This window comes from Macrobrachium rosenbergii, chromosome 4, assembly GCF_040412425.1.
Source record: "Macrobrachium rosenbergii isolate ZJJX-2024 chromosome 4, ASM4041242v1, whole genome shotgun sequence".
Taxonomy (NCBI): domain Eukaryota; kingdom Metazoa; phylum Arthropoda; class Malacostraca; order Decapoda; family Palaemonidae; genus Macrobrachium; species Macrobrachium rosenbergii.
In genome coordinates, this window is record NC_089744.1 from 19,077,322 (window position 1) to 19,103,128 (window position 25,807).

A 25,807-nucleotide genomic window follows, 5' to 3' on the forward strand; every position below is an offset into this window, starting at 1 on the left:
AACTTGCTGCTTATCATGTGGACACAAAGAACAACGCTTTGACGAGGCTTACTGTAGACCTCTCATCTTTAGAGAATATTTAAATTAACATTACTAAATGACTTCAGCTGAAACCCACTGACAAGTGAAAAACGACGAGAGTTAATACTGTATATATGAATATTGGTCCATTCATTTGACTGAATCAGATAATGATGTTTTTAGTATGCAGTATAAACATATAGAAAATAATTCTGACAAATTAATGATAGGTAACTTGACATGATATAAAAAAAATACTTGATAACTGGAGTAAATCATATCTTTAGTGTCTGTGAAAATCTCGACTATAGATGAACAACATACAGTAAAATGTGATACAAGAATTCGTGGATGGTGAAAGAAAAGAATATGTTCTACAGTGCTCAGCGGCTCTTCTCTAATTAGTAAAATTTAACTTGATTTATGTGTAGCAGTTTTAGATATAGCATAGATGACTTTGACCATATGAAAGGAAAGGGTCAGAAAAAAAACACCGTAACCCGACAGGCCTTTGTTTTGGACAGTTTTTCTCTGTCCTCCATTTTGTGTTAGTTACAGATGGCGCTGTATGTCCACAGAGTCGCATTGAATTAAAAAAAATCGTGTAAACCAAGTTATAAGTAATATATTCCGTCACAACGTGATACAGTAGACCATGTAAAATTGACAATACTTGATAATCTAGGAGCACTGTGATGAAGTGGTTATACTTGCTGAAAATAAACAATAATGTTGACAAGCTCGCTCTAAGAACAAATTCCGAAAGAAGAAGAGGATCATCTGGCGCAAGGAAAGTAAATGGTCAACTCAGAAGGCAAATAATTCAAGATAATCATTCGCTCTCAATTTACACACTCGCAAGCAAAGAAGTGGTGTCAACATCTCGATGAGATTCACAAGAAACAAACAAAATTTCAAGAAGTGTAATATAGCAAGATATCGGGTACGGTTGACATCGGTTCAAATGTGCTCTCCTGGCATGTCAGGTTACCTTCATTGTAGAGGCTTAATGAATAGCTTAAATTTGAGTAAAATAGGCCTTCACTCTTCTCTGTATATATATATCGACAGTTTTTTCTCATAGATACTGTAATGTTAACGTGATTTGTATGTTATTGTTAGAAATTTTGTGAGGTCATGATGACACGAATTCGAACCATAAATTTTGCTAAGTACGCTTATTTTGCATTTTATACATTCTGATTATCATTTTTGAGACAGACCACTTGATTTCTAACTCTAGTGGCATATCCTAAATAATTTTGTAAAACACTTTATGATGTTTATAGTGTTACTTGGGGGTGCCAGGGAGGCGAAGCCCCCCCCCTCCCTGGCTAGGTCGGCGTGGTGCCCCAAGTGAGGTTAGGAAGGTAAGATCTGGTTAGGTCAGGGCATGGTATTCTAGGAAACGTTTTTTAGGTTAGGTGGTAATTCTAAGTACTAGCTCCGCGCCTGTTTTTACCTTGGAAACTGGTTTTTTCTACACTTTTCGTGCTTCTGATCCTGGCGGTGTAAATGGAATGTCCCTTTGCCATGTTTAGTTCTGGCCATGGGGTTGGGGGGGCCGCTACCTGTAAGTTAACCAGTTATTGCACTTGCCGGATGGGATATGAACCGTTCCAAACAGACGTACCCGTGTTCTGTCTTGTAAAGATTGCGTATGGAAACCCCTTGTTGGATGGGCTTCAGGAGTTAATTACAGGTTAATTACATTGGTGCAATATAAATTGAAGGTAAATCCATAATTAGCAACCAAAAAACCATAGAAAAAGTCAAGTTAGATGGAAATCGCTGCCACTCTACGGTTAGGTTGCAGCCCTGTTAACTTGAATGTACAATGCTTAGGTTATTTTAGGTGGGAGGCCTGGGGGCCAAAACCCCCTTGGTCAGTTAAGGATCTGGCACCCTAGTTTAAGTTAGGTGTGGTTAGGCTGCAACCTTATTTAGGCCGTATTAATGTGCAGTGCTATAACTTAGTTAGGTGGTGGTTTCATGGGGGCAAAGTGTCTTGGTTCGTGGAAGGACCCTGTGTTTGGTGGCAACCCTTTTTATTTTTATGGTAGAACTATATAGTAGCTCCGCGGCAGTGACTGCCTTCTAAACTAACTTTTTCTATAGTTTTTTGGTTGCTAATTATAAATTTACCTTTAATTTTTGGTGCTCAGTGTAATTAACCTGTAATTAACCCTGAAGTCCATCCAACAAGGGGTTTCCATATGCGATCTTCACAAGATAGAGCACGGTATACGTCTGTTTGGAACAGTTCATATCCCGTCCGGCAAGTGCAATAACTTGTTAATGTATGGGTACCCAAATAGGGGGGAAGGGACATTCTATTTGGCGACACAAACAGATGACCCAGAACCCGTAAAAGTGTAGAAAAACCAGTTGAAAAGGTAAAAACAGGCATGGAGTAATACTGTATATTCAGTCCCTGTTATGTTAGGTGAGGATGTCTAGTGGGGTAGACCCCCTGCTGGCCAGGTAAGGACCCAGCAAACAATTTAAGTCCTGGATAAGTTTATGGTATTTATCCAAAACAATGTAAGACATTATGTTTATGGTATTTACTATTATTATTTCATGTTTTACGTACATCCCCAAGGGGCTGGTACTAAACACGGCGCCCATTTTGCACGTAAACGTGCTTACGGCCTAATTGACTTACAGCCGAAACGACCCGAATGCGGTCAGGTTAGATTAAACACATCCTTTTAGTTCACTCATATTTTCTCCCACCCTAAAAACCCCCTTTCCCACTGTAATCCTCATAGTTGTTGGAAATAAAGGGGGTCCAGTATTCAAAAGTTACTTATTTGCTAAGTAATGAACATCAGAAATGTGATTATGGTTGAAAGTAAAAATTTACGATTACGTAGTCAATAGGCATAGGTTTTGTTAGCATTGTTAATGAGAAAATTTTGTTTTTATATTGGTGACTTACCAAGTAATTACATAGCTAACAGTTTCTAGTATCGGCAGCTAAAATTTGAAACTTGCGGTGACGATTCTTTTGTTATGGTGTGGGTGAATAACCCCGCCCACTTTCAGGGAAGAAGAGGAACAACTGAGCAAATGGCTCTAATTTGTTTCTGCTGGCTTACGATGAGGTTGTGAGCAGCAACTGAATTTGAAATTCAATACTTTGCTGGTTTTCTGGTTGTAACTTGATCGGTGAAGTATTTTTGTCTTTTGTAGTCGTTCGGCAATTTAAATAGAGTTTTACTTAAAACCTTGAATTATCTTTACTTAAAACCTTGAATTATCACGGATTTGGCTTTTTGATTGTGGCTTTGAAGTTTGTTTATCGACTTGTTTAACGATGATGTCAGACACAAGTATGACTAGTACTCTGTGTTGCAGCAAAGGCTGCAATATGAGATTAACCTCAGCTAGGTATGATTTACATAATTTGTGCACGACTTGCAGGGGTCAGGTATGTTCGTTAGAAAAACCATGGGCTGAATGTGAGGATTGGGATCCAAAGCAGTGGAAGATTTTAAATACTTATCAATCAAAACTAGAGAGGGATAGGAAGAGAAAAGCTACCATTAAGCATGACAAGACTGTAGCTAGTCAGTAATCTTCTAGGTCTTCTATAGAAGTGCCTATTGTATCTTTACCTGTAATTTCACCCAGTCCCACCTCTCAGTCACACCGCCTGATCCTTTATCCAGCTCTCTTGCTCCTGACCCCAATGCCATTGCCAGTCTGGATTCTAAATTCGAACGCAAGTTTGAATTGCTAGTGAACACAGTGGCTCAGATAGGGGCTTCAGTGTGAACCCTTATGGAGTGTAAAGTTAGTGATAATAGTGAAGTGTTAGTGGAGGAGCTGGCTGCCTGTCCTGCCGGTTCTCCTCGGTGAAGGTCCTTGGCATACTCCCCTAAACCTGGGAGAAGCCATACTGGAGGCATATGGGAGGTCAGTGGGGTCTGCCCACGGGTAGTTGGCCCCTCAGTCGCACCTGTTGTAAAGTCCCAGGTGACGACAGTTCATGACAGCCATTGGAAAGGTGTCTTTTCAGAGGCTCACTGCCTTTCTTCTAGTTCAGAGGCGCTATGGTGAAGTGTTTAGACCACTGAAAAGGTGTTTGGTGGATGTGTCTCACTCACCTCAGGTATCTTGCAAGTGGTGAAGGAGTCGGTTCTGTCTTGCAGGTTTTGGGATAGTCCGGAGCGCTTTTCCCCTGATGTTTGCAGATGCAAGCGCCAAGTGGCACCAGTTAGCGCAGCAGTGTTCGAGGGCTTGTCTCCTGAACCTTCTCCTGACGTTGCTAGGCACGAGTACCAAGTGGTGCCAGTTGGCACAGCAGTATCGGAGCGTTTTTCTCCTGTGCCACCATTTTCCTCCAACCTTCTCCTGATGTTTGCAGCCGCAAGCGCCAAGTGGCACCAGTTAGCGCAGCATTGTCCGAGCGCTTTTCTCCTGAACCTTCTCTCGATGTTTCCAGTCACAAGTGCCCAGTGGCACCAGTTAGCACAGCAGTTTTCAAGCCCCAATCAGCTCCCGAGCTCCCAGTAACCCCTGAGTGTTCATTGGCACCAAAGCGGTCAGTGGCTGCCTAGTGCCCCGTGACTTCCGAGTGCCCAGTGGCTGCTGAGTAGCCAGAAGTTTTGTAGCTCAGAATCATCATATGGGGGCGACTAGTCATCCAGGCTCTTCTATGTGCTCGGCTCCAGTTCAGACGGTAGCGGCGCCTTCTCATCTGCAGCAAGCTTAGACGTTGTCAGCTTTGGATCTGTCTCTCGCCCCCATTGAGTAGTGTTTGGATGATGTTTTGGGGTTTTTAGAGAAACCTTCTAATGTGAAACCTTCTGGAGATTTTTCGTTGTCTCCTGTGTTTTCGGTCGAGGAGGAGATGGATAAGGGTCAGAGGAAGATTCTCCTCCTACTGCATATGCAGCACCATTGAGGCTTCTTCTACGCAGCTTTCCCACCTTTTTCTCTTTGGCTGCTCCGTCTTCGCCTGCGTCATCCTTTTAGGTGAGCAGTGTTCCAAACGACTTGTCCAAGTTGCCTAAGATGGTGCACTCCACCTCTGTAAGGAGAACACGGAGCGAGGTTGAGACTTGGCTTCGGACTAGAGGGAGAAAGGAAAGGCCTGCTTCAGCTACCCCCCTACAAGACTGTTAAATAGAAGATGTCAGTGTTATGCCATCAGAGAAGCCCCTTCCTTGGGTGTTCCTGCCTCCTTGCAGGGGGACTTCTCCGGTTTGAGTGACTCTTCTCGTAGGTCAGCCTTTTCAGCGGCCAAGATAATTTTCTCTTCAGCTGAGCTCAACCATTTGCTTAAGAATATGTTCAAGATATTCGAAATGGTCAGCTTTTTAGACTGGACGGTGGGCGTTCTCGCTAGGAAGATTCAGGAACACCCTTCTGTACCAACGGATTTGTCTTCAGATCTTGGTGTTCTCTCCTGTGCAGGTAAAGGGATTAGTGACAGTTCTCGTGAATTGGCCTCTCTCTACGCCATGGGATTTTATAAAAGCGGGAGCGTAGGTGCTCTTACACCATGAAGGGAGTCACCACAGCCCAGAAGTCTGCCCTTCTCGTCTCCCCTCTGGTACGTGAGTTTTTGTTCCCGCAGTCGGTGGTGAATAAGGTTGCTTCGGCTTTACAAAAGAAGTAACACAAGATCTTTTGGTGCAATCCTCATGGCCCCCTAAGGAGCTCTCCTCTTTTAGCTCCAAGACATCCTCTCCTTTGCAGCCCTTTCCCTTTCGTGGGAACAGGCGAAGGGCTCAACCAAGAAGTCGTATAAACGTGTTTCACCCCTGTTTGATCAAGAAATCGTCAATCAAGCCTTCAGTGAAGAAGTGAAGCAAATGTCCTTTGTGCTCCAGTAGGTGCCAGGCTCCTTCTCTTATGGGAGGGTTGGAGGAAGAAAGGGGCAGAACAATGGATAGTTGAAGTTCTCAGGTTTGGCTACTCAATACTGTTCGGAGAAAGACCTCAGTTAGTCAAGAAGCCCATCATCTTGACTGCTTACTCTGTAGGCTCATAGAGGTTTTGGCTCTCGCAGAGGAAGTACATTCCCTCCTCAAGAAGGGGCCTATAGAGGTAGTCACAGATCCGAGTTCTGAGGGGTTCCACAATTGGCTGTTTGTAGTCCCCAAGGCAACAGGAGGATGGAGACTGGCCCTGGATGTAAAAGACAAAGTTTCGTATGGGGACAAATTGTTCCATTCTTGCATCTATTCGTCAGTGAGACTGTATGGTCTCAATAGTCATGCAGGACGCGTACTTATACGTCCCCATACACCCGGACTCAAGGAATTACCTAAGATTTGTGTTTCAGGACCAAATCTTCCAATTTCGAGCTCTGTGTTTCTGACTAGCAATGTCTCCTCAAGTTTTTATGTGGGTTCTTCCCCCCTTGACAGGTTGGCTTCATCTCATGGGGATAAACATCTCACTATACAGGCAGTCCCCAGTTATCAGCGATCCGGTTTTACGGCGCTTGTCTAGCGATGATGGTAACCGGATTTTCAACACCGATTCCTGGTTATCGGTGCCAATCTCTGGTTATCTGCGCTGATCCCTGGTTATTGGCAGCGCTGATCCCCAGTTATCGGCGCCAATAACCGAGGATTGACGCTATTATTGCCAATTTTCAGTTGTCGGTCCTCATTAGAGGAAGAGTTGTGGTCACAAAGGTTACCTTCAATAGCAGATATGTTATTTTGTCTTCCATGTACCTCTTGTTGTCTTGTAAAATGCCATATGTAGGCAATTTCTATAGCTTCTGATATGTTGGTAGCTCTAGTCCATATTTCCGAATCTCAAGGGCATGTGGAAGCTGGAACAGTTACCTCTTGACTCATAATAGTATTCCAACTGTCATGTAACTTGAAGAAAGAACTTTGCTTCAAGATTATATTTACTAATATCATAACTCCAAATCTGTTGTGGAAGTTTCCCAAGTTAAATTAAAAATTTTGATCATTGATACTGCATTAGTTACAGTCCAAGCCGTGAACTGATTATTAAAGTTGTAATTTCATCAAACTCTTAGGCTCTCAGGACAGGTACGAGTTCACAATGTGGTGATTGCTCATGTCCTTGTTTACCTTCTTCAGACTAGCACCAAGAGAACCTAATCTATCAAAAATATCTCCTGAGTTTTGTCTAGCATAGGCTATATCTTAGAGACAACAGTTTTTCTGAAATTCAGCATTTGATAAAGTTGATGTTTGCATCCACATTGTTTTGGACTGAGCGATGATTTTTCAGATCAGATGTGTGAATTGCAGTAAGCTTAGTATCTCCCAAAAGAAAAGTTCCACAGGATGGAGAACAGGTAGGACCTTGAAATGTAGCTGGTTCCTGATGATTAGTTGCCATTTATTAAAGTTGCTTCATCTACTCTTCCAGTAAAGAGAAGCAATCATTTAGTTTTTTGATCGTGACATGAGCAGCCTTGTTTAATTCATCTGTTTCTAGGTCTCAGATGTTCTCTCTCTCTCTTAAGTTCCTCTACGCCCTTCATAGCATCTGGCATTATTTCGTGGTTTGGAATGTTGCTTTCAGATCTGATTAGTTGAGAAGATAGTTTTTCCATCGTAGTGATATTTTCTTTTGTGACCCGGATCTTTGTGATATCTACATTTTGCAGTGCCCATGCAGCTCTGCTTGTCTATAATTTGAGTGGAGGAAATCCTGAGTAGGATTTTTTAAAGATATGGTTATACCAGTAGATGGCATTGTACATAATAATACCGTCACATCACTGGAGTCGGATGAGATACAGATTGGGCGTCTTCTCTTAGTTTCTTCCTTGGTCCCTTCTGTTTTACTAGTTTGTCGTTCAGACTTGTTCCAAGATGGAAACAGCACATTTGGTACTGGAATTCTTCAGGGAGGGTGATTTTGTGCTTTTTATAGACCTAAAAGCTGAGTACTTTCAAGTACCTTTCTATCACGAGACACTGAATTCCTCTGCTCCCTGGGACAATATACAAGTTCAAAGTCCCATGCTTCAGACTTGCAGAGCCCCTGCAAATGTTTAGCCTTTTTTTCATCATGGTTTTTGGCTTATGCCCACTTGGGGTTACGTGCTTGTCTTGTTACCTGGACAGCTGATTTGCCCTGACATCTTCCAAGGCATGCTTGCTCCAAGACAGAGATTGGCTCTTCTCCTTTTGCTGTGAGTTGGAATTGTGGTAGATTGGGAGAAGTTGGATCTCATTCCCAAGCGGCAGACAAAATATCTGGGAATGCTCATAGATTCTGCCTTCCAGTCAGACTGTTAAGAGTGAGCATTTCCTGGCTTGGTAGGAACAGCCAGCTTGCCTTTGGCAGGTGGTTCTTAGCCATCTGTTGTCCTTGGAGAGCCACCTACATTTGCTTCAGTGGGAGCTGAAGCTCCACTGGTCAGCTCTTCAAGGTCCTCCTTTTCAACATGTGACCCTGAGTTAAGAGTGTAGGATCTTTTGTGGTAGGCGGACAATAGGAACCTCTTGTTGGGAGCTTTGTTGAACTTTAATTTTCTGGAAATACTTTTGTTTTCAAAGCATCAAAAGAGGGTGAGGGCAGATGCCTGAAAGACACATTTGTTCAAGTTGTGAGATTGACAGGCAGACATCTACACAACATTCAAGAGATGCAGGTAGCCTTCTTAGTATTGTAAGCAATTCAAGAACAGTTGACAGGCCACTGGAGAGTGTTAGTGAACAAAAACAATTTTAGTGTCTTAAGTCGACAAATGGGGTGGATGGTGTCGTGGACCCTATGTCATTTGGCACTGCAGATCAACATGTGAGTGGTTCACCACGCCATGTAGTGATCTGCCAGGTAGCCTACATTCCTGGCAGGAAGAATATCCTGGCAGATCAAGGCAGACCAACTTCATAGTCAGGGTCAGGTGGAAGGGACAGCAGTGGTCTCTACACCCTCATATAACAGAAAGGCTGTTCAAACTCTGGGCTTCTCTGATGCTCAACTTGTTTGCCACCAGGCTGAACAGGAAACTTCCTATGTTCAGCTCTCCATTGCCAGATCTGTTGGTAGTGATTGAAGATGCCTTTCAGCACCCCTGGCACAGTCCTAAAGTTTACACCTTTTCCTTTCAGATTACTTTACAGGGTGATCAATAGTGCTCATCACTCCCAGTCTCAGGATGACTGAGGGATCCTTGGCTTCATGCCAAGTGGCACTCAGATCTGGTCTAGGTACCAAGAGAGATTAGGTACCAAGAGAGATAACCTTGTGGCCCAATTGTTTGTAAGGCATACATTCCCTCCAGCTTCATGCACGGAAGTTATCCAGTGTATCTTGCAAGAAAGGCAGGGCTTTGAGGGAGATGACAGTATACCTTAGCTGTTCCTCTGTGAATGTGTACCTAGGGAAACTGCACCATCTGTGTTTGGTGTGAAAGGTGTCTCCAGTTAGAGCATATGTTCTGCAGATCAGTGACTTCCTCATCCACCTTCATTCACAAATCTCAGATGTCTTCTAGGAAGTGTGGTGGCTGCTGAACAAGTTGTATAGGCACCAAGCTCTTACTAAACAAAAGTTTCTTGCCTGAGTATTTTAGCTTTGTCTAAGTCATGGTGTATGAATGTGCAGTGATTGGGGTCATCTTTATCCACAAGTCCATAAGTCTTTGAAACCCACTCCTTGGGACCATCCTTCTGTGATTGGTGTGGCAGAAGGCATTTCTCTCCGGTCAGAGCATCTGTTTAACAAATCGCAGACTTTCTCATATACCTTCATTCACAAGTCTCTGATATCTTCTCTATTGGACCTCTGGTGGCTGCTGAACAAGTTGTGTAGGCACCAAGCTAGGACTGAACAGAAAAGTATGTCACCTGAGTACTTAGTTTAGTGTAAGTCTGAGGGTATGAATATTCAGTGAATGGGGTCACTTTTATCCTCTTTAAGAGCAGTGTCTAGGAAAAATCTACATTTTTCCTAGACACCAGTCCATCATTACTTTTGCAATATGTACGGCAAGGTAACATCAGGTTTTCTATAAATTTCATCTTTTAACAGCTAAGGAGTAAAATGATTTGTGTGCTTTGAGAATGCACCTGTCAGTAAACCGATTAGAGTACCCCAATTTCTTAAATCACGAAGAAATGAAAATTACCTCTTCATCCAAGAAACATGGACTGCATATTCGGTATGCGCGTCAAAATAGGGACGTTAAAACTGACAATTTAATGCTTTCTTTATGATTAATAGTTGTGGGAACACAGATATGCAATAAGAAGGGGAGATGTTAATAATGCTTTATTCATGCACATATCATCAACTAACCATAGTGTTGATTGGCAAAACAGTAAATTGTTATTTAAAAAACAATACACAGAAAGGAAGATTGTTGAGGCTGCTCTCATGAGGGCAGTATGTACCTAATTTTAACCTAAATGAGGGTAACTATAAGTTTGACAGTTTGTTGTCCTATTATGTAATAATAGTAGCCAACCTTAACAATATTGTCAGTTCGTTGAACATTTAATAATTGTTGTTTATAGTGGTAGTTCGGTAATGACCGAAGGTGGCTATTGATTTTTTTTTCTCTTAACTTATGTAACTTTAATTGCTTTATTATTCTGTAATCACCTGAAGAGGAGACCCGTTGGTCTTGAGAGTATAGTGAATTTTAACATTTTTAATATATTTCCAAAATACAGTAAACCCCCGTATTCGCAGTCTCACTATTCGCGGACTTGCCTACTTGCGGATTTCTCTGTGGAATGTATGTACCCATTATTTGCAGAAAATTCACCCATTCGTGGTATTTTTCACTGAGAAATATTCACTAATTGCTGTATTTTCATATAATTTTCATGACTAAATGCACTTTTTGTGATAAAACTATTAAAATAGGTATAAGCATTTTTTATTTTTGTTTGTGTTTAAACTATCAAAATAAGCACGCATAAGTGTTTTTAGAGGGGTTTTAAGTATTCACGGATTTTAGCTATTAGCGGTGGGGATGCGTACCGCATCCCCCGCGAATACTGGGTGTTTACTGTACAACGGAGTTTTAATTTAAAGCTGTGATCATTTACTCCCCCAGTATGTGTGATGTCTTCAATGTAATCTTTACAGGTATAAGCAGCATCCCTGTCTCTCGAATCTCTGAAGAATTTAATTTACATATTGGTCATCAGCCTTATGTTAGCTGGATTTTAGTACACATCATGGTGAGTCATTTGGATGTGATTCAGCATGCATACCTGTCTTTTATATTCTCAGAATTATGCATTTCTAAAGAGAATTTGGATCTAAAACTACATAACAAAAATTTTGTGTCAAACATATGAAAACACAAATTTTATATATGTAACTTACCAAGTAATTACATTGCTCACAGTTTCACTCGCCAGCAGTTTAATAAATTTTTGAAAAATGTGGTAGTGCTAGTGTCAGTGTAGGTGACTTGACCCCGCCCACTTTCAGGGTAAGAGAGCAACAACTTCAGCAGAGAGCTCAGTTGTTTTCTGCTGGCTCTCGACTGTAGTTCAATTGTGAGGGGTCAACTTAAATTTTGATTTTCAGCATTTTTCCATTGGAGATTCTTCCCTGTGGTGAAGTATTGGTAGCCTACGGCTTTGTGTTTATGATAGGTTTTCTTAGCAAGACCATTTATCACAGATTAGGACTTTTTTCCTTAGACTTGATGGTTATTGAGACTTGTGTTTTTGTTGACTTGTTACATTTATGTCTGACTCAGTGCAGTTGCAGCAAAGGCTACAATACGAGACTCTCTAAAGAGAAGTATGACTCACACTATGTGTACGGTTTGCAGGGGACAAGATTGTTCAGTTGATTTAACTTGTGATGAATGTTCAGAGTGGAAGGTTTTGGGGTCTCATTTAGCAAAACTGGATAGGGACAGGAAACGGAAGGCAGCTGCTAGAGCCGAGAGTAAGACAGTAGATAGTTCTAAGAAGTCTTCTGATGATATTATTCCTGTTTTTTCTGTGCCTGCTCCCACTGTGTCCCCTATTCCCAGTCCATCAACTATTCCACCTGCTCCTTTACCCAGTTCTCTCACTTCTAAACCCAACCCCTTTGCCAGCCTCGAGTCGAAAATTGTGTGTAATTTTGACCAAAGATGGGTCTTATAGTGGATACAGTGGTCCAATTAGGGGTATGGGTGAAAGCACTTATGGACAGAGCGGATGGTAGGAGTGTTAGTGATGTTACAGTGGAGGAGGCGGCTGCTCGTCCTGCCAATGCCCCTAGGCAAAGGTCACTGGCGTACTCCCCCACACATGGGAGCAGTCATACCGGAGGCCCAAGGGAGGTCGGTGGGGTCTGCTCACAGGTAGTTGCCCCCTCGGTCGGACCTGTTTCAGCGTCCCAGGTCATGATAATGCACAGCCATTGGAAAGGCGTCCAGGCAGAAGTGAGTAGACTGTCCTCGAGTTCCAAGGCTTTCAGCCCTGAGATGAGGCGCCAGTGGCACTTAAGTGATGAATCATGGACACTGAAAAGGCCTGTGGTGGATATGGTTCTCTCCCCTCCAGTGCCTTGCAGGAGATTCAAAGAACCCCCACAGCAACCTTCATGGAGTTTCTGGGATACCCCAGAATGTTTTTCTCCAGAACACCATGTGCTGGAACCAAGGGATTCTTCCTTGCTAAAGACGTTCTTCGTCTTCAAGTACTCTCTTTCCTCTCATGAGTGTCCAGTAACTCCCAGTGCTCAGCAGTGCCCGAGCTTCCAGTAGCACCTGAGCACCCAGTAGTGCTCGAGCCTCCAGTAATGCCTGAGCTCCCAGCAGCACCCAAGAGTTCAGTACACGGATGTACTTTACCTTCCATGGAGCTTTCGTCACGTTCTACGACGTGTCTGGTGCCAGATGCCAAATGCTTGGCACTAACTTGTTCATCGCTTCCCGCTGTTGATGCTACAGATCCGTCATTAGCACCTATTCAGTGACAGCTTGCTGACATTCCCGTTTCGTTTGAGGAGGAAGGTGATGTGGAACAGGGCTCCGCTTCGTCATCCTATGCAGCCTTATTGAAGTACTTGCTGCAAAACTTCCTGTGGTTTTTCTCATCAGCGTCCCTGTTTCCCCGGCTTTGACTTTTTCATGAGTGACTAGCTTGTTGACTCCGCCAGGCTGCCGAAGATGGTGCTATCATCTTCCGCCAGGAAGTCTGAATGAGCTGGACATTTGCCTCTCGGAGAAAAGAGAGTAAGGGAAATTTCTTTTAGTTGTACGTTGGAGGTATTTGTCTTATGCCACTGGGGAAGCTCCCTCGCTGGGAGTGGCTGCCTCCTCCCAGGGGGACTTTTCCGGTCTTGTTGACTTGTCTCAGAGGTCAGCATTCGCCATCGCTAAGGTGATGTTCTATGTTCTCCCCTACAGAACTTGACCACCTTCTTAAGAACCTTTTTGTTCTAAAGTTTTTGAAGTAATAAGTTTCTTAGACTCGTCAGTGGGTGAGTTGGCTTGAAAGATCAAGAACTTCTCCTCGTCACATGAAGATATCATTATGGATTGGCTGAATGTCCTTTCGTGTACCAGTAAGGGCATTAGGGATGGCGCTTAAGAGCTAGCTTCTCTCTTTGCCATGGGAGTGCTGAAAAAGAGAGAGCTTTGGTGCTTGTTCACCACGAAGAGCGTCACTGCATCACAGAAGTCTGCCTTGTTATACTCTCCTCTTGATCACCAACACCTCTTCCCACAATCTACAGTCAGCAACATCTCGGAGCTTCAGATGAAGAGTACACAGGACCTTTTGTCTCGATCATCTAGGTGCCCCAGGGAACTTTCGACTGCTAGCACCAGAACTGTCTCCCCTTCAGCCACTTCCCTTTCTTGGTGGCAGAACAGGGACCCTTTCAAGACCTTGAATGAACCTACGATTCTTGTCTTGACCGTTTAAGAAGTCCCCCTCCAAACCTTCCTCTCGGAAGTGAGGACCCTTTCCTCCATGCGCCTGTAGGAGCCAGGCTTCATTTCTGGGAGAGATGGAGTACAAGGGAAGTGGAGGAATGGACTGTGACAGTGCTGAAGGAGGGCTACTCCATCCCATTCAGAGAGAAGCCCCCCATAGTCAACACTCCCATCATGTTGACCGCCCGCTCTGTAGGCTCAGAGAGGTTTTCGGCCCTCTTGAACGAAGTCTCATCCCTCAAGAAGAGAGCCATCGAAGAGGTCAAAGAAATCAGGTTGGACAGTTTTTATAACAGTTTCTTTGTAGTCCCCAAGGCATCAGGGAGATGGAAGCCTGTACTGGATGTCAGCGCCTTGAATTTCTTTGTCGAAAAGACAAAATTCAAGATGGAAACAACGCTGTATGTCATGTCATCCTTTCATCGAGGCGACTGGATGGCAACTATAGACATGCAGTATGCCCACCTCCACATTTCTGTACACCTGGAACCCAGGAAGTACCTAAGATTTGTGTTCCGCAACAGAGTGTACCAGTTTCAAGCCTTCTGCTTCGGCCTTTCAAGCACTCCGCAAGTGTTCGCTCAAGTCCGTGCTCCGCTCGCCAGTTGGCTACATCTTATGGGGATCAACATCTCTCTCTTTTTAGATGATTGGCTTCTTCGATCACCTTTGAAGGAGAGGTGCATGGGAGAACTTCAGAAGAGCCTTCGTTTAGCAAATGAGTTAGGCCTGTTAATCAACTTCCAGAAGTCCCAGCTGATTCTGTCACAGAGGATTCAATATTGGGGGATGACGATAAACTCTCGGAGTTTTCAGGTTTTTCCATCCCCCAAAAGAATTCAGTCAAACCTGAAGAAAGTGAATGAATTCCTTGCCCGTCAGACCTGCTCTGCCAACCAATGGATGACCCTTCTCGGTACCCTAGCCTCCATTGAGCAATTTGTCTCACTGGGAAGGCTCCATATGAGAACCCTTTCGTTTTTACCTGACACATTTGTCTTTCCTATTCTCAAGAAATCAAGGAGGATCTCCTTTGGTGGAGTTCAGAAGACAGACTGTCAGAGGGGACGTCCCTTCTCCCATTGAGCCCCAACTTAGACTTTTCTGCAGATGCATCAGATCTAGGATGGGAGGCTATTCTAGGCAACCAGGAAGTGTCTGGAATATGCTCCTGGGAACAGAGTCGCTGGCATATCAACCTCAAGGAACTGACAGTAATTCGTATGGGCTTACAACACTTTGCAACAGAAGTTTATAATTAAACGGTGACCGTGCATTCAGACAACACTATGGCCCTGATATATATAAAGAAGCAAGGGGGGATGACTCATTCATTCTCCGTTTGCAAGGCAGTTATATCTCTCCTATGGGCTGACCACAACCAGACCAAGTTAGTAACTCAGCTCATCCAAGGCAAACTCAACTTTCTTGCAGGTGTGTTGATCCGTCACAGTCAGGTACTCCCCGCAGAGTGGACTCTTCATCCGCAGTTGTGCGAGGATATTGTGGAAACTGTGGGAGTGACCTTTCATAGATCTTTTCATGATGTTCAGGAATTATCGTCTTCCAATATTCTGTTTGCCAGTCCCAGACCCTCTAGCATGGGCAATGGATGTCATGCTACAGGACTGGTCAAACTAAGATCTTTATGCCTTCCTGCCATTTTGCATGGTACAGGAAGTTCTCGACAAGTTCTGCAACCACATGAATGTCACGATGATTCTACTGGCCCCATTCTGGCCACGGTAGGAATGGCTGTCAGATCTCCTCAGTCTTCTGACAGACTTCCTGAGGTTGTTACCACAAAGGCCAAGTCTGCTTAGACAGCCCCACTTCATGCGGTTCCATTAAGGATTGTCCACTCTGGCCCTGACAGGGTTCAGACTGTCGGGAAACTTCTCAGACAGAAGGGGCTTTCAAGAGCAGCTTCAGAGGCAGTTGCAAAATGTAGACGTCCTTCCTCCAATGAAGTCTACCAAGCCAAGTTGGCAATCTTTAGAGCTTGGTGTAGAAGACACGACATCTTGTCTTCTAAGACGTTTGTGGCAAACATTGCAGACTTACTTCCTTTATTTGAGGACATCTAGGGGCCTTTCCTCCTCTAGGGTCAAAGGATATAGGGCAGTGATGAGTTTGGTATTTCGGCACAGAGGCGTGGATCTTTCCTCTAATCAGGACCTGTCCGGCCTCACCAAAACTCTTGATACATCCAAACCCAAGGGATTAGATGTTGTCTTTTGGAATGTGGATGTAGTCCTGAAAGGCTCTCTGAGCCTCTTCGTTCAGCTTTGCTGCGAGACCTTCCTAGGAAGACCCTCTTTCTTGCGGCATTAGCGACTGCTAAGCAGGTCAATGAGGTACATGCTCATGACAAGAGAGTCGGATTTTCCCAAGGGAATGCTGTGTGTTCATTCACCCTGGGCTTTTTGGCTAAAAATGAGAACCCAACCAAACCCTGGCCTCGTTCCTTCACTATTAAAAACCAGATGGAAATCCTAGGCCCAGAAGATGAGGAGAGAGTTCTTTGCCCAGTGAGAGCACTGAGGTACTACAGGCACAGAACTGAGAAGATTAGAGGTCCTACGAGTAACCTGTGGTGCTCGGTTAAACATCCTTCTTGTTCCCTGTCGAAGAATGCCTTGCCATTCTTCTTGAGGGGTCTAATCACTGAAGCTCATTCTCGAATTGGAGAGGAGGTCTTAATGCCCATCAAAGGCAAGCTCATGAGATCAGTGTTGTTGCCACTTTGTTAGTCTTCAAGCACAACTTATCTCTATCTTCGATTCTGCAAGCAACTTGTTGGAAATGTAAGTCTATCTTCGTGATTCAGTATCTTCATGATATGGAAACCATATTCGATAATTGCAGTACCTTGGGTCAGTTGTTGGGGGTGAAGCGTAGGAAGCTTTTCTTCCTTCCTTGTCTCTTCGCCTTGAACTAAGGTGTCAAGTCTTAGTGGGAACCTGGGGGTTACTGTGTACCTGGAGTGCCCGTTAATTTTAGTTTTAATGGATGGGTGGTGGTTTTTTGTTATATGGTGTAAGTGATGTTGGTGTTTTTAGGTCTGGTCGTTTGGTTTATGGTACTGCGTCCAGGGCTGGGGCAAGTGTTTGTTCGTATGCTTTGTTAGTCACTAGGATCACCCCTTGCTGTAAAGCTCCCACTGATGTAGAGGTGAATCAGGGCTAATTCGCCACACCCTACATGGTTAAGATGAGCGCCGACTGGAGGCAGTATCTACCTGCAGCTGCTCTCTTACCAGGTAAGGAACAACAAGCATTGCATCAATGTTAATAATTTCTGTTTTCTAGCTCATTATCATCCATAATGTTTTGGGGTAGAAAAAAATCCATAAATCCCACCTCCTTGTCAATTTGGGACTCAGCAACGTGATTACATGTTAAGTTACATATTTTTATATGTGATAAAATAAAGTTGAATATAAAAATAGTTATATATATATACTTACCAATTAATTACGAATCAGAGCCCTACCTCCTCCACTCATATGGACAGAACGGCAAAAACAGTTGGGCTCTCTGAAAGTGGGAGGGGTCAAGTCACCTACACCGACACTAGTGCTACCATGAATTTCAAAAGTTTTTTAAGCTGCTGGCGAGTGAAATTGTGAGTAATGTAATTACTTGGTAAGTATATGTAAAACTTTATTTTATCATAAAAATATCATTTTTAATTGAATGAGTTTCTTTCATAACATATAATCTGAATTATTTTATCATCATTAAACTCCTTTGAGGTATGATGTAAAAGTTCCATTAGAAATGCTTGATGTGAGAAATGTAGATATCTTGCATAATGTTGTTGAAATGTTGATAGATGTGAAAGTTGCCAGAAATGTTTGATTTTGGAAAATATTTGATAATCAGAGTAGCTCCCCTATATATTCTTTATGCAAAGCAATAATAAGTTAAGAAATATGAAATGAAACGGAACAAGAGAAATACTGTGGTATAATATATAGCTGGCTTTCATATGTAGACATAAGTCGATTAGAAATATACATAGTAATGTATAAAGGGTTACATACTGTTTTGTGAAGATGGTACAAGCACTGAGATGCCCAAAAGATAAGAGAGTAATAGCTTGGCTTCTGGCAAATAACAGTAGTTGTGTGGTTAGTAAAAAAAAAATTGATGTGTGACTAGGGTCTGTTCATTGTGGAATAGAGACTTGGGAATGTACAAAAAAAGGAAAATGCTATTTTAACACATACAACTTACCTGTTAGTTACATATAGCTTTAGTCTTTGGCGTCACGGCAAAATTTCAAAGCGCGGCAGCAGCGCCAGTCGAATATCGGTGATCGCCCTTTACCTGCCCTCTGTCGGGTACTAGGAACTATTCCAACATGCTTCAGAATAATTTTGCCGTCACGCCGGCGACATTGTTGTCGGTACTCGAGCGAAATTTCATTGTATCTGCCTACATCGAGCTGTTTTCACTTGGTGAAGTACTCTCTTGTTGGTTTGCGGCTTTGCCAGTTATTTGTCACCTATTTAGTCAGGTTTTCTGATAACTATGTCAGATTCTGGGTCTTATACCTTTAGGGTATGCAGCAAAGGCTGTAAGACGAGGTTGGTCAAGGCTAGTCTTGATCCTCATTCAATTTGTGTGGCTTGTAGAGGTCAGGAATGTTCATATGAGAGGAAGTGTGATGAATGTGTCAGTATGACTGAAAAAGACTGGAAGGCTCTATCTAAGTATGTTAAGAAGCTTGAGAAAGATAGAGCCAGGAAAGCTTTAGCTAGAAGTTCTTCTTCTCTCTCAGAAACCGGAATCTCCCTTAGCTATGCAGGAAACTTCTATTAATATCCCCGTGGCTACTAATATTCCTATTCCTGACTCTGATATCCCTGAACCCGTTACATCGTGTCTGAGTATCAAGTCCAGATGGGACGCCAGATTTAACCTTATTGTGGGCGCCATGGAGGATATTGGCGTTAACGTGAAATCCCTTCATGAGCGTATGGATTCTTTCCAAAATATTGTGAATAATTTAAGTGCAGTGCAAAGTGTTAGTGTGGTGGAGGAGGTGGTTGCTCGGCCTACTCGTTCTCCTAGACCCAAGCCTCTGTCAAGCTCCCTGCTCCTGGGAGAAGACATGCTGAAAGTCCAAGGGAGGCGAGTGGGGTCTGCTCACGAGCAGCCGCCCCCTCGAACAGTCCTGTTGTTTCCCAGGCTGTTTCAGGCGCCGTTGGAAAGGCGACTCAAGGAAGTGTCTTTCTTCAAGCTCCAGTGATTATTCATGAGGCTGGAGATTTCCGCGAGTCTAGACCATTGAAGAGGTCCAGGAATCTTTCGCCTTCAGCGGTTCAGAAGAAGAAGCCATTTAAACTTATCACAGCCTTCCTGTAGTTTTTGGGAGAGTCGGAGAGATTTTCGTCGTCTGAAGAATCTTCTCCCAGGCGCAAGGCTCATGTGCGCAAGAGGTATAAGACTTCCCGTTCGGTATTGCCCAGCGTTCCCGGTGTTTCTCCTTTGGTTTCACGTAAGCCTATTGTGGCTTCTGCGCCTCTTCCTCATCACGATCCTGGCTCTACTGATCATCGTTCCCCAGTTGGATCCTCGTCTACTCATGACTTTCTTGAGCGTGCACAAGAAAATTGGAAGCATTCTTGGCGGGCTCGGAAGGCCTGGTTCTTCTCCAGCAAAGCCTTCTGAAGTGTATTTGATGCCTCCTCCTTCGTCTCGAGCTCTCGGGCGCCCAGTGCAAAGCTCCTCCTCGATCTGTGTCTCTTGATCCTCCTTTGGTTCAGGCTCAGGATCAGGCTCTTACGCCTAGTCAGGCTCAGGCGCTCCCTCAAGATTTAGCGCTCTCTCAGGCTCAAAGCGCCTCCAGGTAGCGCCTGGTGAGGCGCCATCCCAGGCTCCTTTTGTGGCGCCAGTTCAGGCTCCTCTTGTGGCGCAGGCTCCTCTTGTGGCGCCAGTTCAGGCTCCTACTCAGGCTCAGGCTCCTCGTCAAGCTCTTATTCAGGCTCCTACTCTTCCTTCACAAGATGTGTGTGTGCAAGCGGAAGGTTTTTCTCCTATTTCGTCTGAGGAAGAAGTTGTGGAAGAGTTTCCTGTAGGCAGACCAGACTCCTCTCGCTCGGATTACAAGAAGCTTCTTCGCTTCTTTATTGATAATTTTCCTGAGGATTTTGCACCTGTGGCCCGGCTTCCCTCTCTCTCAGTACGCAAGAGACTGAAACCTCCTACCTCTTCCTTTATGAAGTTAGTGCTTTCTATTTCAGCTAAGAAGGCATTAAAGAAAATGAACTCCTGGTTGGAAGACAAAGCGTGATCAGGGGAAAACCACTTTCTGCTTCCCTCCTTCCAAGCTTTCTACTAAGACGAAGGCTTGCTACGACACTGGGGAAGTTTTCTCTCTGGGAGCTTCTGCCTCCTCTCAGGAGACTTCTCCAGTCTCGTTTGATTCTACCCGTCGTTCTGCGATGAACTCGGCTCGGATTTTCTTCTCTCCTTCAGAGTTGGACCACCTTTTGAAGAACGTTTTCCGAGTTTTGAAGTCATCAGTTTTATGGACTGGACTATTGGCGCTTTGGGTAGGAAGGTAAAGTCTTTTGGTCTTTCGAGCGCATTTCGATGATTTCTCTTCTGTTATGTCCTGCTTAGATAAAGGGATTCGTGACGGTGCGTCTGAGTTAGCCTCCATCTTCACGTTAGGAGTTCTTAGAAGCGACAACTTTGGTGCTCTTTTGTCGCTCGTGGAGTTTCTAGGACTCAAAGATCGGCTCTTCTTTTCGCACCTCTGGATAAGAAGTACCTTTTCCCTCAAGAACTTGTGGCCGAAGTGTGAAATCCCTTACTCAGAAGTCCACACAGGACCTTTTGGCGCAATCCTCTCGTAAACCAAAAGCTCCTCAACCTTCTCTGCCAGCGCAAACTCGTCCTCTAGTTAATCAAAATAGGCCCTTTCGTGGCAGGCCCCTCACCCGTACAGGATCTAGTTTCGGGGCAAAGCAAGATTTGTCTCCAGGGCTATCAAACCCTCAATTAAAAAGTGATCTGCATGTCCTCCATGCACTAGTAGGAGCCAGACTTCAGCAGTTCTGGCAAACTTGGGAGGAGATCGGAGCGGACCAGTGGACCACGTCCGTGCTAAAGGAAGGATATTCTATCCCCTTCCTCAAGAGGCCCCCTCTTGCAACAGAACCTTTAGCTTTGACAGCATATTCCAGCAACTTAGAGAAATGCTCGGTTCTGAGTGCGAAGTAGACTCCATGCTTTTAAAAGGAGCGATAGAGATCGTGGAAGAAGTCAACTCTCCAGGCTTTTTACAACCCGTCTTTTTCTTGTTCCAAAGGCCTCAGGCGGCTGGAGACCAGTCCTGGACGTAAGTTCTCTCAACCTTTTCGTGGGAAAACCAGTTTTCGATGGAGACGACGCAATCCGTCCTCAATTCTCTTCGTCCGGGATTGGATGGTCTCAATAGATCTGCAGGACGCTTACTTTCACATTCCGATCCATCCCGCGCCCAGGAAGTTTCTTCGCCGTTTTCCAGGAGAAGACTTATCAGTTCAGGACTCTGTGCTTTGGTCTGTCCACAGCCCCTCAAGTATTCACAAGAGTTATGTCCACTGTTGCCAAAGCTCTTCATCTCAGAGGAATAAAGATCTCTCTCTATCTAGACGATTGGCTCCTTCGTTCCCAGTCTCAGTCTCAGTGCTTGGAGGATTTGAAAGTAACTCTCGACTTGACTCAGAAGCTAGGACTTCTAATCAATTGGAAGAAGTCTCACCTATCTCCCTCACAATCCAGGATCTATTTAGGAGTGAGACTGGAAACAGTTCCTTTTCTGGCTTTTCCGTCAGATCAAAGAATCTCGGACTGTCTCGCAAAAGTCCAGAACTTTCTGGATATGGATACCTGTTCCAAAGGCTTGGATGAGCCTCCTGGGAACTCTGGCGTCAATAGAAAGTTTGTCTCCTGGGAGACTTCATGAGGCCTTCAATTCTACCTCAGGGAGCAATGGAACAGGAAAACGCTTCCAGACTCCTTCTCCTTTCCAATCTCGGACCGTATCAAGGAGGATCTAAGGTGGTGGTTAGATCGAAGAAAATTAGAGAAAGGTCTCTCTCTTTTCCGTGAACCCGAACCACGAACTGTTTGCAGACTCGTCAAGTAGGATGGGGGAGCGACGTTGGGGTAAAAGAAATTTCAGGTTTGTGGAATGCGACAGAAAAGAATGGCACATCAACAAGAAGGAGTTGAAAGCAATCCACCTGAGTCTCGTGCACTTCCTACCTTTCGTGCAGGGACAAACAGTTCTGGTTCATTCAGACAGCACCACAGCGTTGTCTTATATAAAAAGAAACAGGGGGCACTCATTCTTACTCCCTCAGCGAGGTAGCAAGAGACCTCCTTTTGTGGGCAGAAAAGCACAAGATTCTGCTCCTAACGAGATTCATTCAGGAGCCCTCAACGTGAGAGCGGACTCCTTGAGCAGGAAGCACCAGGTTCTGTCCACAGAGTGGATTTTGCACGAAGAAGTGTGCAAGTCGCTGTGGAGACTTTGGGTCAACCTCTGGTAGACCTGTTCGCGACGAACAAGTCGAACAGGCTCCCAATCTTCTGCTCTCCTGTCCCCGGACCAAGCAGCCTTCCAGGCGGACGCAATGCTACTGAATTGGTCGGGTCTGGACCTTACGCCTTCCCGCCGTTCAAGATGTTAGGTGCGGTGTTGAGGAAATTTCAGCACCACTCCAACACCAGGATAGCGTTGATAGCCCCTTCTGGCCTTCCAGGGATTGGTTCCCAGTTCTCATGGATCTCTTGATCGACTTCCCGAGGAGCCTTCCAAACAGAGTAGATTTACTCAGACAGCCCCACTTCAGGAGATTTCGAAAACCTGTCAAGTCTGCGGCTAACTGCGTTCAGACTATCGAACGTCTTCTCAGAAGCAAAGGATTTTTCGAAGAAAGCGGCTCAATCCATCGCTAGAGCCAGAAGACCATCTTCGATCAAGGTCTATGAGTCCAAGTGGAATATGTTTTCGTTCATGGTGCAAAGATCATGACATTTCCTCTTCCAGAACCTCGGTGACGCAGATTGGTGGATTTTCTTTTGTTCTCGGGAATAAGAACCTTTCTGTATCCACACTTAAAGGTTATCGTAGCATGCTGGCTACTGTTTTTCGTCACAGAGGTTTGGATATCTCTAATAACCAAGATATAACGGACCTTATTAAATCCTTCGGTACCTCTAAGAGGTCAGATGCTAAAAGTTGTTTCGTGGAATCTTGATGTAGTCCTGAAGTGGCTTATGTCTGAGAAATTTGAACCTATGGATTCTGCTTCTTTAAGAGATCTTACGAGGAAAACCCTCTTTTTAGTTTTGTTAGCTACAGCTAAGAAGAGAATCAGTGAGATCCACGCCTTGGATAAGAGAGTAGGATTCTCTGCTTCAAAAGCAATTTGTTCTTTCAAACTGTTTTTATGGCCAAGAACGAGACCCCCTTCGCACCCGTGGCCTCGCTCTTTTGAGATTCGAGTCTGTCGGAATTGGTAGGTAAGAGAGCAGGAGAGGTTCCTCTGCCCAGTCAGAGCCTTGAAATATTATTTGCGAAGGACTAAAGATATTAGGGGTCCTTCAGATTCCTTATGGTGTTCGGTCAGGAACCCTCTTGAGACCAATGTCCAAGAATGCCATGTCCTTTTTTATTAGAGATCTGATTTCTGAAGCTCACTCCAATATTTCGGAGAATGATTTGAAAATGTGTAAAGTGAAGGCTCACGAAGTGAGGGCTATCTCTACTTCTCTCTCGCTTATAAAGGAACCTCTCCTTCAAGATATTGTGCAAGCAACCTACTGGAGGTGTAAGTCTGTATTTGCTTTGCATTATCTCGCAAGTGCAGACAGTGTTTGTGAGTGCAGCACGTTAGGGCCCTTTGTTGTATCTGGCACGGTAATGGGTAAAAGGGGTAAAGGAGGATTAACCTACCTTTACTTACTTGTTTTTGGAGTGTGAAGGTTTTTTATGGTTGTCTGTGAGGGTAAGTGTTGGTTAGTTTTACCCCACAGTTGGTTTTAGTTTTTATGGTTATACTTTTTCTTTGGTGTTGGGTGACCCCTTTTGTAATTCATGATGTTTGTGCTGCGCCCTGAGCAGGGGCATACTTGTGGTATTGTCACGGCCATGTCCTAGGTGACTGATACCCAGCTTAAGCAATCTGCGACCAGGTCATTATACCCCGCGGTTGCTCTGAGGATAGCAGGTTACTGAGGCAGTAACTGTGGAATCAGCTACCTTAGCAGGTGAGGAACTAAGAAATTTTCTACATTAATAACCTTAATGTTTCCAACAACTCTTTTTAGCTGTCATTGCCCCACCTCCTAAAGGTGTCAATCAGCTATATGTAACTAACAGGTAAGTTGTATGTGTTAAAATGACATTTTTATTCTAAAATAATGTTTAACACATACTTACCTGTTAGTTACATATCGAAAGCACCCTCCTCCCCACGGGGACAGGTAGGCAAATTATTCTGAAGCATGTTGGAATAGTTCCTAGTACCCCGACAGAGGGCAGGTAAGGGCGATCACCCCGATATTCGGACTGGCTGCTGCTGCATGCGTTTTGAAATTTTGCCGTGGCGTCAAAGACTAAAGCTATATGTAACTAACAGGTAAGTATGTGTTAAACATTATTTTAGAATAAAAATGTCATTTTGAAGAGATCCTTAGCATGCGTGTTTAGAAAAATATTGCAAATGAAGAATTTAGCGGAGATAGTATTCAAGAGGCTGGAAAATAAATTCAGTATATCAGATATTAAGGCGTTTGATTGTAATGAGGAGAGGAGTTGTCGGAAAAGTAGTATGTAGGAAAGGCACTGGATTAAGGAAACGCCAGATATTTATGGTTAGTGGCCATACAGCACTTATTATTTTCATCAGCAGCCGTTGTTGTGAATGTTTCTCATATTGCCGGTTTGGTGTCAGTCATTGCTTTCCTTTAGCTTTTGCATTATTTTCATTGTTCACTCAAGGAAAGAAATTTTAGGAAAATATGGTTTCAGATCCTAAAGGAAATGGATCCCTAATTAAAGAGGAAGAAATTGATCGGTAAGGAAGTTTATGCTGGAATAGCTGTTTGCAGCTTAGTGGTGGTTGGAGAGGAACACTTACCAAACAAAGTGAGTGTTTCAGTGTTCAAAATGGTGATGTAGAGGAGAGTGACCTTGCAGGTGAAATGAGGTTGGATGAGAGAATGAGATTTCTTTGAGGTCAAGGGCTCATTGATGAGATGGAAAGAGATTGTTAAACGATTGTAAACCAAGAATATTTTTCTAGCCAACAGTAAGAATTTATGATCTAAGTAATGCACAAAGCTAATTTTGTTCGTAGAGAAATGCAAACCACCTGTTATGTAGGAGTGTTCACAGTGCAAGTTGGAGCAGTCATTGAACTAGGTAACAAGTTGGTTACCCAGTGGGGAATAACCCTCGCTCAACCTATGTCACTGTTCATTTTTTCTTCGGCTGCTGTAAAGAGGGGACGTCTGGCTGCACTCTCGCTCCTCCTCCAGTCATTGAAGGTTTGACAAGTAGCTAGATTAATATCCTTGACCTTTTTGTAGTTTTGCCCAGTATTGTTTTTCCTTTATGATGAAGGGAAAACACGAACAATACCGTTGTGAGGGGCATGTGCATCCTTGTGGCTGACCCAGCAGGTACTTTACTTTTTGTAGGGGAAGGCATGCATTTATGTTCACCCCTGCAAGGTTTCTCATTAATGGGGGAAGTTTAGTAGGAGGAAAAGGACAAGAAGCATTTGCTGACCTTGTCAGTGGTGACCCACCAAATCCTTCTGCTTCTTTCTTCCCTCCATCCTAGGGTTTAATTCCTTGGATCCTGGGATCCCGGCCATATTTAGCCCAGTTTTGTTTCCTGGGATTTGGT

General features: G+C 44.0%; 1 protein-coding gene across 1 annotated transcript in view; it reads left to right on the forward strand.

Annotated features, from left to right (window-relative positions):
- Positions 1 to 557: 557 nt before the first annotated feature.
- LOC136830791 (zinc finger protein Xfin-like) overlaps positions 558 to 25,807 on the forward strand; it is a 64,910-nt gene continuing 39,660 nt past the window's right edge. Inside the window, exons 1-2 of the mRNA XM_067090716.1 lie at positions 558 to 964; positions 11,083 to 11,177. The gene's annotated coding sequence lies outside the window, so the exon portion shown is untranslated. The remainder of the gene's footprint in view (positions 965 to 11,082; positions 11,178 to 25,807) is intronic.